Source organism: Crinia signifera, chromosome 8 (genome assembly GCF_055691185.1).
Source record: "Crinia signifera chromosome 8, ASM5569118v1, whole genome shotgun sequence".
Taxonomy (NCBI): domain Eukaryota; kingdom Metazoa; phylum Chordata; class Amphibia; order Anura; family Myobatrachidae; genus Crinia; species Crinia signifera.
The window spans coordinates 137685952-137699036 of NC_139224.1; the positions used below are offsets into that span (position 1 = coordinate 137685952).

Below are 13085 nucleotides of genomic sequence, written 5' to 3' on the forward strand. Positions count from 1 at the left end.
CTCGGACATTTTTCCGTGTGAAAGCAGGGATATGGGCGGCCAGCTGACATCCGGCTATGTGTGTGACGTGCGTCACTGCCGGATTACCATATGTACGCCCTGCATTTTAAAGGGAACGCCCATGAAACGCAGGGGGTACGCATATGGTAATGAGCCCAAACAGCCCTTTACGCCCCTCTCCACCCCCTGTTCAGATGGATCCGTATGATCCTTTTCAGCACGTAATTCACGCCATGTTCAGACTTGCGAGGCTTCACACATGCGTAGAAAGCCTCTGCACATGCGCAAACACAATACATCTGCCGTCCGACCAAACACGCAGCCGTCCAACTCAATCAGAATAAGGGCTACTGAGCTCAGTACAAATTTGTTCAGAAAATGGGCAAAACCATGTGCACTGCACGTGGAGCAGATGTAACCTGTACAAAGAGAGTTAAATTTGGGTGGGGTGTGCTGAAACTGAAATCTAAATTGCAGTGTAAAAATAATGCAGCCAGTATTTACACTGCACTGAAACAAAATAACTCACACAAATCTAACTGTCTCTATACATGTTACATCTGCCCCACCTGCAGTGCACATGGTTTTGCCCATTTTCCGAACAAATTTCCGAACAAACAGGCTCAGCGTTTCTCCGCCTCGAAAAACGTATCAGCGGCTTCGCTGATACGTTTTTCGAGGCGGAGAAACGCGTAGAGAGGTCAGAGGGGACATCTTTTTGGCTACAAACAGACACCTACCAATTGATCTTGGATATGACCGTGTAATAGGGACTGCACCAACGGTCGGAGACAACATTGCGGTATCTACAAAGCCCTAAGGAATACCCCATCCCTGCCTCAAGACTGGAGACCAATTTAAGTATATTCTATCTTTGCATGTGCACATCAAGGGTTGACTCTTGAGCTAAAATTAACCTAAGTTTTGGTTATAAATTAACAAAATGTTTGCATGCATACAATGAATCACTAACCAGTTTGGTTGAGATGGGAATGGACTAACAGTTCTATATATGTTGTGAGTCTTGTCTGTCTATTGTTGGCCATAAAATTGTATACTTTTTAATAAATTTACCTTTATTATTCAACACAGCGCTGTACCATACTTCAATTTTCTTTTTGCCCTAGCACACAAATGTGCCGCCCATCCTGTACAAAGTAGCCAATAGCCGGCTCTGTGTACAGTCAATTGATTCAGTGGGGGGGTTTGTTGTCTCGCCTCAGGTGCTCAGCCAGTGCTGGTGCCCACATAGACCCCGCTGCAGCTTGCTCCCCCAAGCGGCAGCTGGGGCTGCCTTACAGTAGTTACGCCACTGCACACAACATCCAATTAAGAAGGGAGTGTCATGCTGCGAGATGGGACTGCACAAATCCCAAGACACCAAGCGTCCAGACAGCGACACAGGGCCCCCGGAAAACAGCTCACACAGGACTGGGGAGTGTATACTGCTGTTACCACCAAGCCAGAGTTAAAGGTAGATGCTTTTACAGGATGATTCAGAAGGATGATAGCGGGAGAGCTGGAAAGTTTGTCCTATGAGATGCTACTCCAGGCCATGCCCCCAAAGACCTTTAATTCATTTAATTGTCCCAGTCTGCTTTCACAACTGCATAAACCTATGTAGTCTTCCCCTGTAACAAAGACAAAAAAAAATGGAAATGTAATTAATGGCATGGAACAATTTCAAACACTTAATACTATTTCAACAGATGAAAGAAGCAACTTTGATATTCGTAAAATTATTAATGGGTGGGAGCAACAAGCAATGAGCCAATCAAAATCATCATCATCATCATCATTTATACAGGTGCATAAGCACCTTAGCTTGCTGATTTAGATCCACATCCAATGCCAAAGTTGAGCAATTTACTTCTACTGTGTGTATGCAAAAAACGCTGAAACCACCTGCGCAAGTGTTAAGTTGGGAATAAACCCACTGTTAAGTTTGAGGATAAATAAATGACACGTAATTACATATTTATCTAAAATAATCTATTATTATACAATATTGCTTAATTCCAGACAGACAGAACAGCACAGCATCCAGGAGCATGGAGGAGAAGGGGCAGGGCTGGGGTCTCATAGTCTCTGTGTGTCCCAGCTGTAGTGTCAGCTGACCGTTACAGCCCCGGCCCCAGCACTCCCCAATCAGCTGTGGTCACATGATCCAATATATACCTTTTAGACCTCCTATCTATGGCCACAAATAGTATGGGGGTGATTTCATATATGGTGATAATGCTAACTACCTTTATTTAAATCATTTCATATATGGTCATAGGCAGTTCTTTTAACTTTCTGACGTAAGACATGTTGTAATGTATATGTTTTATTGACAGGAACAACTGGTGATCCTCATAATAGCTTGTTGATTGGTCTTTGATTGACAAGTCTCTTGTAGGTTTTCTCTTCCAGTCCACTGAGGTAATAGGTTTCCACTGTCGCAGTGCAATGTATACTGGGATATTTTTGGATCGCCATATGACTTCTGACAGGAATACAAAATGTCCTTGCTGGTTTTGATAAGAAATGTTTTTACAACTGATGCACAATTAATATAATCAAAATCTATTTTATCAAAGTGTTAAGCAGTAATCGCGCACAAAGGCGATGTTGTGATTGATTAGAGATGTATAAAGTGCTGGGCATTCTCGGGCAGTAACTGGGTGGTAGCTAAACAGACACATATGAATGAGGAATTGTCCGTCTTATGGGCATGATATGAGTATTGCAGATGTGTTGCTGAAGTGTTTGCATATTCAGAAGCTAAAAAAAATTCACTGTGGAGGCCATACTCAGACATTCAATCTGCAACTTCCATTGGTCTGGTGCAAGTTTCAATGGTACAACCAATGGTGGTGCCCTGTGGTGGTTCCATAGGTGGGGCTGTATCACAGTCCAAATTCAAACAGGAGAGTCACACTCACTGCCACACCAAATTCTGGCAAACATTGTTGGCCGGGACTCATTAGCAGTCAGTGGTGCTCCCTTATTTGAATTTTTAAATTCTGAGACTGGCCAATAAAAGGAAATATTAATATGGGCAAAAGAACACAGACATTAGACAGAGAAAGATTGGAAAAAAGTGTTCTGGACAGATGAATCGAAGTTTGAGGTGTTTGGATTACACAGAAGAACATTTGTGAGACGCAGAACAAACGAAAAGAGCTGGAAGAGTGCCTGATGCCAACTGTCAAGCATGGTGGAGGTAATGTGATGGTCTGGTGCTTCTTTGGTGCTGGTAAAGTTGGAGATTGGTACAAGGGAAAAGAGATTTTGAATAAGGAAGGCCATATACTGGAGTCAAATTCCTACTCCAACAGGACAATGACCCAAAGAACACCACCAAATTATGCAAGAACTATTTAGGAAAGAAGTCGGCAGCAGGTTTCTGTCTGTAATGGAGTGGCCAGCGCAGTCACAAGATCTGAACCTCATTGAGCTGTTGTGGGAGCAGCTTGACAGTATGGTACACAAGAAGTGCCCATCAAGCCAATCCAAATTATTGGAAGTGCTTCAGGAAGAGTGGGGTGAAGCTAGAATGCCAAAGGTCTGCAATGCTGTAATTGCTGCAAAAGGAGTATTCTTTGACAAAAGCAAAGTTTGAAGGACAAAATTTATATTTCAAATGAAAATCATTGAGCAAGATTTAATAGAGTGCAATTTTTAGACTTTTGCGATTTTTTTTTACAAAAAAACCTGCAGAATTTGCACATTTTCCGTAGATCGCACATTTAATAGGATGTGAATTGCGCAAAAAATCGCACTTTATAGTTGTGCTCATAAGTTTACGTACCCTAGCAGAATTTGGGATTTTCTGTCCATTTGGCAGAGAGTATGGATGATAACTCATAAACTTTTCTTTCACTCATGGTTAGTTAGAAACTACTCAAATGACCCTGATCAAAAGTTTACATACCCTGGAGATTTTGGCCTCACAACATGAACACAAGTTCACACAAATGGGTTTGAATGGCTACTAAACGTAACCATCCTCACCTTGCTTGTAATCAGTGTGTGTGTATTAAAGGTCAGTGAGTTTCTGGTCTTCTTAAAGACCCTTGCATCTTTTATCCAGTGCTGCACTGACGTGTCTGGAAAAGCATCTGCGGGAAAAGGTAATTGAACTATATAAAACAGGAAAGTGATATAAAAAGATATCCAAGCAATTGAGAATGCTAATCAGTAGTATTCAAACTCTAATTAAGAAGTGGAAAATGAGGGATTCTGTGGAAACCAAATCAAGTTCAGGTAGACCAACAAAAATTTCAGCCACAACTGCCAGGAAAATTGTTTGGGATGCAAAGAAAAATCCACAAATAACTTCAGCTGAAATACAGGACTCTCTGAAAAAAAGTGGTGCGGTTGTTTCAAGATGCACAATAAGGAGGCATTTTAAGAAAAATGGGCTGCATGGTCGAGTCAACAGAAGAAAGCCTTTACTATGCAAATGCCACAAAGCATCCCGCTTACAATACTCCAACAAGGTGGGCAAATATTTCTTGGCCAATTAATATACCAAGAACCTCTATTATTTGATTAATAATATGGAGTGTGCATCGGCACCATGTATTTTGATTTGCAGAACTACAAGTCTCAGCATGATGGCACCTCATGTATATAGGGTGTGCATTCTAAGATCCCCCCCACAATACTCCAACAAGCACAGAGACAAGCCTCAAAAGTCATTTGGTATAATGGGACCAAAATGTAACTTTTTGGCCACAAATATAAATGTTATAGGCACTGGAAACTTGATAAAAATTGATGGCAAGATATATGCAGCATGTTAATAGAAAATACTGGAGGAAAACCTGAACTCATCAGCCTGAAAGCTGCGCATGGGACGTATTTGGACGTTTCAACATTGCAATGATCCAAAACACAAGGCCAAGTCGACTTGTCATTGGCTACAGCAGAATAAAATGAAGGTTCTGGAGTGGCCATCTCAGTCTCCTGACCTCAATATCAATGAGCCACTCTGGGGAGATCTGAAACATGCAGTTCATGCAAGACAGCCCAAGAATTTACAGGAACTGGAGGCTTTTTGACAAGAAGAATGGGCAGCTTCACCATCTGAGAAAATAAAGAGCCTCGTCCACAACTACCACGAAAGACTTCAAACTGTCATTGATGTTAAACAGGGCAATACATGGTATTATGGGGTATTTAAACGTTTAATCAGAGTCCGGTCATTTGGGTAGTTTCTGTCATTATGATTTAAAAGAGTAAACCACAGTTGTTTGACAATAAATGGATTTACCCAACCACTAACCGTGAGTGAAAGAAATATTTGTGAGTTATCATTCATACTCTCTGGCAAATGGCCAGAAAATCACAAATTCTGCTAGGGTATGTAAACTTATAAGCACAACTGTATATATATATATATATATATATATATATATATATATATATATATATATATATATATATATATATAGATTGTAAGCTCCACTGGGGCAGGAGCTAATGTGAATGTTCAAATATTTTAAAAGGTAGTGTATATAAAAAAATTATACAACATATTATTTGCTGCCAGGGGAGTTGCTTAGACCCTAAATGTTTGGCAGTTTTAATCACAGCACTTTATTCCATTTGTGCAATTCCTTTCATTAATAAAATAGTCCTACCTTCACTTTTAAGGTTGTTGCAACACTGAATTCCTCTATCAAATTAACTTTACAAGAACAGGTCCTCCTGCCAACACATTCAAGATGAAAAATTATTTATCAAGATGCCTTTGATGTTTGAACTAAAAGTTGGATGCTTCGTGAAAAATCAAATCTAGATGTTATAAATATATAACAATAATAAAATAAATGTACGGTAACTAAGAACTTCCTCACTAGGGGGGTTATTCTGATTTACTCCTACTGGCGAATTCCTTCTTAGATGGACAAAACCATGTGCACTGCAAGGGGGGGGGGGGGGAGTTAGATTTTTTTTTGGGGGGGGGAGTTAGATTTGGGTGGGGTTTTACTTCAAAGTGAGATCTATATTGCAGTGTAAAAATAAAGTAGTCAGTATTTTCCCTGCACATAAACAAAATAACTCACTCAAATCTAAGTCTCTCTGCAAATGTTACATCTGCCCCCTGCAGTGCACATGGTTTTGTCCATCTAAGAAGGAATTAGCAAGAAGGAGTAAACCAAAATAACCCACTAGATGTATGTTATCCCCAGTTGTAGCATGGAAATTCTTTGTTACCTTTATTGTATTACTCTTATGTATTTATTTTAAACCTTCTAATTATTTTAACAAATATCTTTTTTACAGCTGCTGAATTCTTCACCCAATTATGGTTGTTATGGTGATACTTTGATGCACATTTTTTTCGCAAGCCTAGCTCCGGCTAGCTGACGTCATGAATTGAGGGTGTTCCCTGACAATGAGCATCAGTACGCAGAACGGAAGCAGGCGGCCGCGTCTGATAGGCACATGTTTTTTGTTAGTATGTATATAAATCTTGTACCAGTGGTGTTTCTTTATTCAGGATGACGATTTGAATAAAAACCGAAACATAGAAGTTTAACACTTGTACAATGTATTCTTTGAAGGAAGTCCAGGAGTGCCGCGTCCCATGCAACGATATATATATATATATATATATATATATATATATATATATATATAGACAATATTTCCCAAGGAAATCCTTGGAGTTTCTTCTCTCTATCCCCTCCTCTTTTCGACTTGGTCGATCACTTAGTTGGTTAAGGATGTTTTTGTAAAATGTATTTTTTATATATTCACAGCACCATGTTGTTATGTTGCCAAGGCAACCAACCGGAGCAGCGCCTGAGCGATCGTGATCTCTGACAGGCAGACCTACAAGCCAGCCAGAGGTGTCCAGGCCCAGCGGCGTGGGGCGTCCCCATGGCAACGAGCGGCTGCACGTCAGCGGCATGACGTCATCAGCAGGGCGCCGCTGAAGCACCAGAGGCAGCGTGAGCCAGGTGAGACAGGTAACCCTCGGTATAGGCAGGTAAGGAGGTGTGCAGAGGTCTGACGCATCAGCCAGCGCCCGACGGGGGGAGGGGCTTCATGACACAGGTGCAATCTGTATATAACCTGTATATGTTCACTCATCTCACTATGGGCCTTATTCGAGTTCACTCTTTCAGACAAAATCATTCTTAGATGGACAAAACCATGTGCACTGCAGGGGGGCAGATGTAACTTGTGCAGATCTAATTAGATTTGGGTGGGGTTTTACTTCAAAGTGAGATCTATATTGCAGTGTTAAAATAAAGCAGCCAGTATTTACCCTGCAAAGAATCACCAAAAAATCACCAAATCTATTTCTATCTGTACATGTTACATCTGCCCCCCTGCAGTGCACATGGTTTTGTCCATCTAAGAAGGATTTTGTCTGAAAGAGTGAACTCGAATAAGGCCCTATATGTGATCTGTTCTTGAAAAAAGTCACCCGACTGAAACGTTGGACACCACCACAGCTTGGTCTTGATTCTTTATTTACCAGTCCTCTGAGTGCCACAGCTCCCCCTTGGGATATTTTGTCTATATACAAGGTAATTCATACCTAGGAGGGTACCGGGGCAATTTGGCTGTCTGTAACAGCAAGGAGTGCCGGCCCTGTTCTACATTGTATATATATATAACAGGAATAACGGGCACTCAGGGACTCCAACAGCAGGTGAAACAAGACCAAGCTTTTATTTCATCATTGGTCTATCCGGTCAACGTTTCGGAGGCCGGACCCCCGTCCTCAGGACAAGGTCCGGCCTTATATAGCTATAATAAAACAAGATTTTGCAACTAAATCGTCTGGAGTGCTGTGTATCTATCTTTACGCTGGCACCCGACGTCCATTCCTACTAAGTGGTTGTGCCGGACACCGTGGATTTCTATATATATAAATATATATATGTTGGAGCAGGGACTAATGTGAATGTTCAAATATTCTCTGCAAAGCGCTGCGGAATATGTGTGCATTATATAAGAAACTGTAAATAAATATGTGTCTGTTACGACAATTACTTTTGGGTTTTAAATCTAAAAGCAGAAGTAGAATCCACCACCATGACTCTAGCGATACTGCTTTGATAACTATACACACTGTCCTTGTCAGCCACTAATTCCTGGTAACCCTCATTCACTATAAAAAGATGAGAGCTTAAAAAACAAAAATGACTGCTCAAGTTGATGATTATATGGGAAACTTGGTCACTCGTAGGAATACTTCTTTCACACCTCGTCCACAACCGTAGGGACACCACTAAGGGGGAAATTTACTAAAGGAAATTTGTAAAAAATAGGTGTATTTGTATTCAGAAATACACTTATTTTTTACATTTACTATCCCGAAAATATGGCAATTCGTATTCATATTGATAGCACATCAATACGAATACGAATTGCCGTATTTTCGGCATAATAAATGTAAAAAATAAGTGTATTTCTGAATACAAATACACCTATTTTTTACAAATTTTCTTTAGTAAATTTCCCCCTAAGGATGCCCCTGATTCCATGGACCTCTTCTTGCCAATAATTAGCAGGAATACCACTAAGGATGTCTCCCGATTCCATGGATCTTGTCTTGGTCTGAATGGTGGCCCTGTAAAGGCCCATCATCAAATAATTTGGTACTTGTTTCCTAGCAGGGAACCCAGATTTCCTACGTACGCTAACGTAGTGAAATCGAATCGCAACATCGCATCGCATGGCCCTATTTTGTGGTGTGAGATGCGATCTCAGTAGTTAATATGGTAAAACCTAAAACAACACTCTCCACGTCACCCCGAAGCATGGCGAGAGGCGGCGGAATGTGTCCTCCGACATTTTCATACCCCCACTATCCATGTCAGCATGGAGGTGATTTTATATAGTGTGGCGAGCGCAGCAAGCCACCAAGCCCGAAGCATGGCGAGCGCAGTGAGCCCCGCGAAGGGACACAGAATACATGTAAAGTAATCCACGTACGCTCGCCACACTTCGGGCTCAGTGGCTTGCTGCACTCGCCACACTATATAAAATGAACTCCACGCCGTCGTGGATAGTGGGGGTATGAAAAGGTCAGAGGACGCGTTCCGCCACCCCTCACGGGGCTCGCTGAGCTCGCCGCACTTCGGGGTGACGTGGAGAGTGGTGGTGTTTTAGGTGTTTTATCATATGAACTACTGAGATCGCATCTCACATCTCACGCCACAAAAAAGGGCCATGCGATGCGATGTGCGATGCGATTAGCTTAGTGGGCGCCCTGCTAGGAAACAAGTACCAATAATTTTATTTAGTTCAAATCAAAGTCACGATATTTATCTGTGTCAGTGTCTTCTTTTTCTTCAACTGATATCACCACCGGGTTTGAAACCTTCTTGCAGTGAGACGCATGAATTCAAATGGTTTGTTTCACAGGGAGGGATCTTGCCATTGATCTATGATACAGTACTGTAAGAAATTTCTCACCATTGTATACTCTACAGGCTGGACTTCATAACAAGGTCCCTCTGGCCCTCCCTTCATAAGCTTACTTGTTTTTCTTGTTAAGTCTTTAGATGCTGTGAGAATTTTGTAACATAGTCTTTGGTTAATTCATATTAGTGACAAGTCTGCTGCTGGATGCTGAATGGGGTTTGGCAGTCTTCCAAAAAATGATATATAAAATACAAAAATGATTATCTCATAAGGAGGCAGGGTTAGTGGCTGCTCAGGTGTGGTGTGAGTGTTATACAAAATCAGAGGCAAAACCTCAAGCCAACTCATGGTAAACTCCACAATCGCCTGCACTAATTTGTTGTCAATATTCCTTTTTTCATGTTCAATTATGACTAAAACCCTTTATTGAGTGGTGAGTGGAACCAACTTTTTTATACCCATATATTGGCCTATTACTTAGAATACCTTCCCTGTCCCTCTGTCATTTTTAATAGCACATGGGACAACATATCTTGACAGGGCCGGTACAAGGCTTCTCAGCACCCTAGGCAAAACTTCAACCCCCCCCCCCCCCCCCCCAATTTTTGTTTAGATCTTGTGGTCATCCAATCCCCGTCCCCCCAACTTTTCCTGGAGGTCCTCTGCACCCTCCCCTTTGCCACCCACAAACAGTGTACAAGGAGGAGGGGGCAGCAATATAGGAAGTGTGACTCAAGAGAAAGTATAAAGGTGAGGTCTTAGAAGTTCCACAGCCGCCACCTGCATTAAGTACAAGGATCCTCATAGACATCCTTGATTTTTTGATTTGCAGACTTGGTGGCGCCCCCCAGATCCCGGCGCCCTAGGCAGCTGCCTAAAGCTGCCTAGTGGTAGAGCCGGCCCTGTATCTTGAACACAAATTTCTGAAATAAATTATTGGTACTTGTTTCCTAGCATGGCCACAATCGCGGGCATCGTGTACCTTTAAGTTAAGGTACACGATGCCCGCGATGGACCCGATTTCCTTTGAAATCAGGTCCATTTTGCCGGCAAAGGCAAAATCGGGGGCATCGCGTCGGTCGCGTGCATTAACATGGCCCCCGACGCGACCGACGCGATGCCCGCGATTTTGCCATAGGCTTCAATGTTAAAATATTTTTAACATTGAAATCGGGAGCATCACATCGGTCTTGTGCCATTATAATGGCACAAGATGAGATGGACTTGATTAAGTCCATCTCACTTTGGAAACAATGTGAAATGGGCCAATATGACCCATTTCACATTGTATATGGCCCCGTCATGGGTTACGCAACCCCATTGTGAGCGTCACCCCACGATTGACGCCAACCTGAAGCATGGCGAGCGCAGCGGTGTGCGTCCTCCGACCTTTTCATACCCCTACTATACACGTCGGCGTGGAGTTGAGAATATAAAGTGTGGCGAGGGCAGCGAGTCACCGAGCCCGAAGTGTGGCGAGGGGACGCGTATACCTGTGAAGTTATACGCGTCCCCTCGCGGGGCTCGCTGCGCTTGCTACACTTTATATTCTCAACTCCACGCCGACGTGGATAGTAGGGGTATGAAAAGGTCGGAGGACGCGCACCGCCGATGAAAGAGCATATAACATTATAATCAATAATGACAATAATCAAAAAGAACAATGACAAATAAGAACAATAACAATGGGGTTTATTCTAGTTCATTCTTTCTGACAAAATCCTTCTTAGATGGACAAAACCATGTGCACTGCAGGGGGGGCAGATGTAACATGTGCAGAGAGAATTAGATTTGGGTGAGTTATTTTGTTTCTGTGCAGGGAAAATACTGACTGCATGATTTTACACTGCACTATAGATCTCACTTTGAAGAAAAACCCCACCCAAATCTAATTATCTCTGCACAAGTTACATCTGCCCCACCCGCAGTGCACATGGTTTTGTCCATCTAAGAAGGATTTTGACAGAAAGAATGAACTAGAATAACCCCCTTTGATAGGAACAGTAACAAATAAGAAGAGTAAAAGAACAGTCAATCTGCCTTTGGGAGCAGAGTCAGGGCATGTAAGATTCGTTCAAAGGGCTTATCTTTTCCAAACATTTGCGCCACATAAACTCTTGTAAATAAGAATCCAAATGATTTTGTGCTGTTCCACGTTGCCGCTTGTTTCACCATTTTGCAGACCCCCAAAGAGGCTCTATTGTTTGTGTGTGCACACCAGTTTCTGGGTCAACGAAATTATATTTATGATTTACACGGGCATGATGGTATCTTGCCCATTCCAGCTCCTCCGTGCTATATGCCCACCAACAATCGCTGTAAATGGTGGTTCCGGGCTCAATGTTACTGTTAATGGCGGCCATAAGAGTGCTCGCGTCCCATTTTGGCACAACAGTGATGAAGCACTGCCCCATTTCACGTACGATGCCTCCAAACACTCATTGCTGCGGTAAAACGCGGCCAACATTACTTTGTCTTATTAGCAAACCTACTTTTGTCTACCTCGACGATCTGTGCCGGGCCACCAATACGGCGCTGCGGCTGTGCCATCAAGTCCATGCTACAGGCCTCCCGCATCCAAGCGTTGAACAGCACCACAGTCTTATTGGACATCTTCAGCTCATGCTGGCAATACTCTACTGAGGTCAGCTCCTCTGACCAGGAATAAATAAACCTCAAAAGAGTTAAGAATGGCAAGCGCACCCCGGGAAGAAATGGGCCGCTCTCAGGCTCACCTTTGCTGGCATATGCTTTTATGTGGCACCTCCACATGCACTCCTTGATGGACAAGCGCATGCGGTGCCCATTCATGCACGTAGCCGTCACTGGCAGCAGGTGATGCTCCTGGAAAAATTGGACAGCATCCTCCTCAGTCTGAGGGAGCGTGAATAGGCTCATTGATGATGCTGCCATCTCACAGAAATTAATGGAAATCACAGTTGAAATAACTGGAAAACACTGGCAAATCACGGGCTCTGAAATACACCTCTTGTCACCACAGAAAATCACTTCAGAGTGAATTTCTGACAAGATGTGACAGGGGGCGGGAAGGGTAAAATAGCATTGCATCGCATTGCATGTCAATATAACGTTATGCAATGTGATTTCACTAAGTTAACGTACATAAGAAAAGTGGACGCCATGATAATACACAAGAACCTTATGAGATTATCATGGTTGATGACTTTCCCTGTTGGGTTTCCATTTTGATTTGATTTAGAATTATTGTTAAAGTATAAGCCAATTGATTTTATGTTTCTTGTGTTAGTCTGCATTTGCAAATACCTTAATCATGCTATCTTTTAAGTTAAGCATTGTCATAAATTTTTTACAAGTTTGTGTTGGTGTGCAATTATTTCAGCTTTTGCCATTATATTTAAGCTTTATAAAGTACTTAGATATAAGTACGCTTTTACACCATGTTAAATACAGAAGTCAGCCAATGTAATGGAGTCCAATTTAGATCGTCAGACACAAAACAGCTCTATTTCGACTTGGTTTTTTTGGGGGGTAGTTGCAACCAGAAATGTTGTAAATCGATATGAAGTACTCATATACACCACATTTACAGCAACATTTTTAGAATTGTTTCCAAACTTAAAAAGATAAAATATACTATGATCTGTCAAAATAGCTCATGTACTGTACATGTCACTTTTTCCCCATAAAATGTATTTTATTCACAAGAGGCTGTGATTTGGATG

The 13085-nt window shown here is 42.1% G+C and overlaps 1 long non-coding RNA gene across 1 annotated transcript in view; it reads right to left on the reverse strand.

Annotated features, from left to right (window-relative positions):
• Positions 1 to 1082: 1082 nt before the first annotated feature.
• Positions 1083 to 13085, reverse strand: part of LOC146026511 (uncharacterized) — a 49522-nt gene continuing 37519 nt past the window's right edge. Inside the window, exon 4 of the long non-coding RNA XR_014454474.1 lies at positions 1083 to 1631. This is a non-coding gene — a long non-coding RNA (uncharacterized LOC146026511). The remainder of the gene's footprint in view (positions 1632 to 13085) is intronic.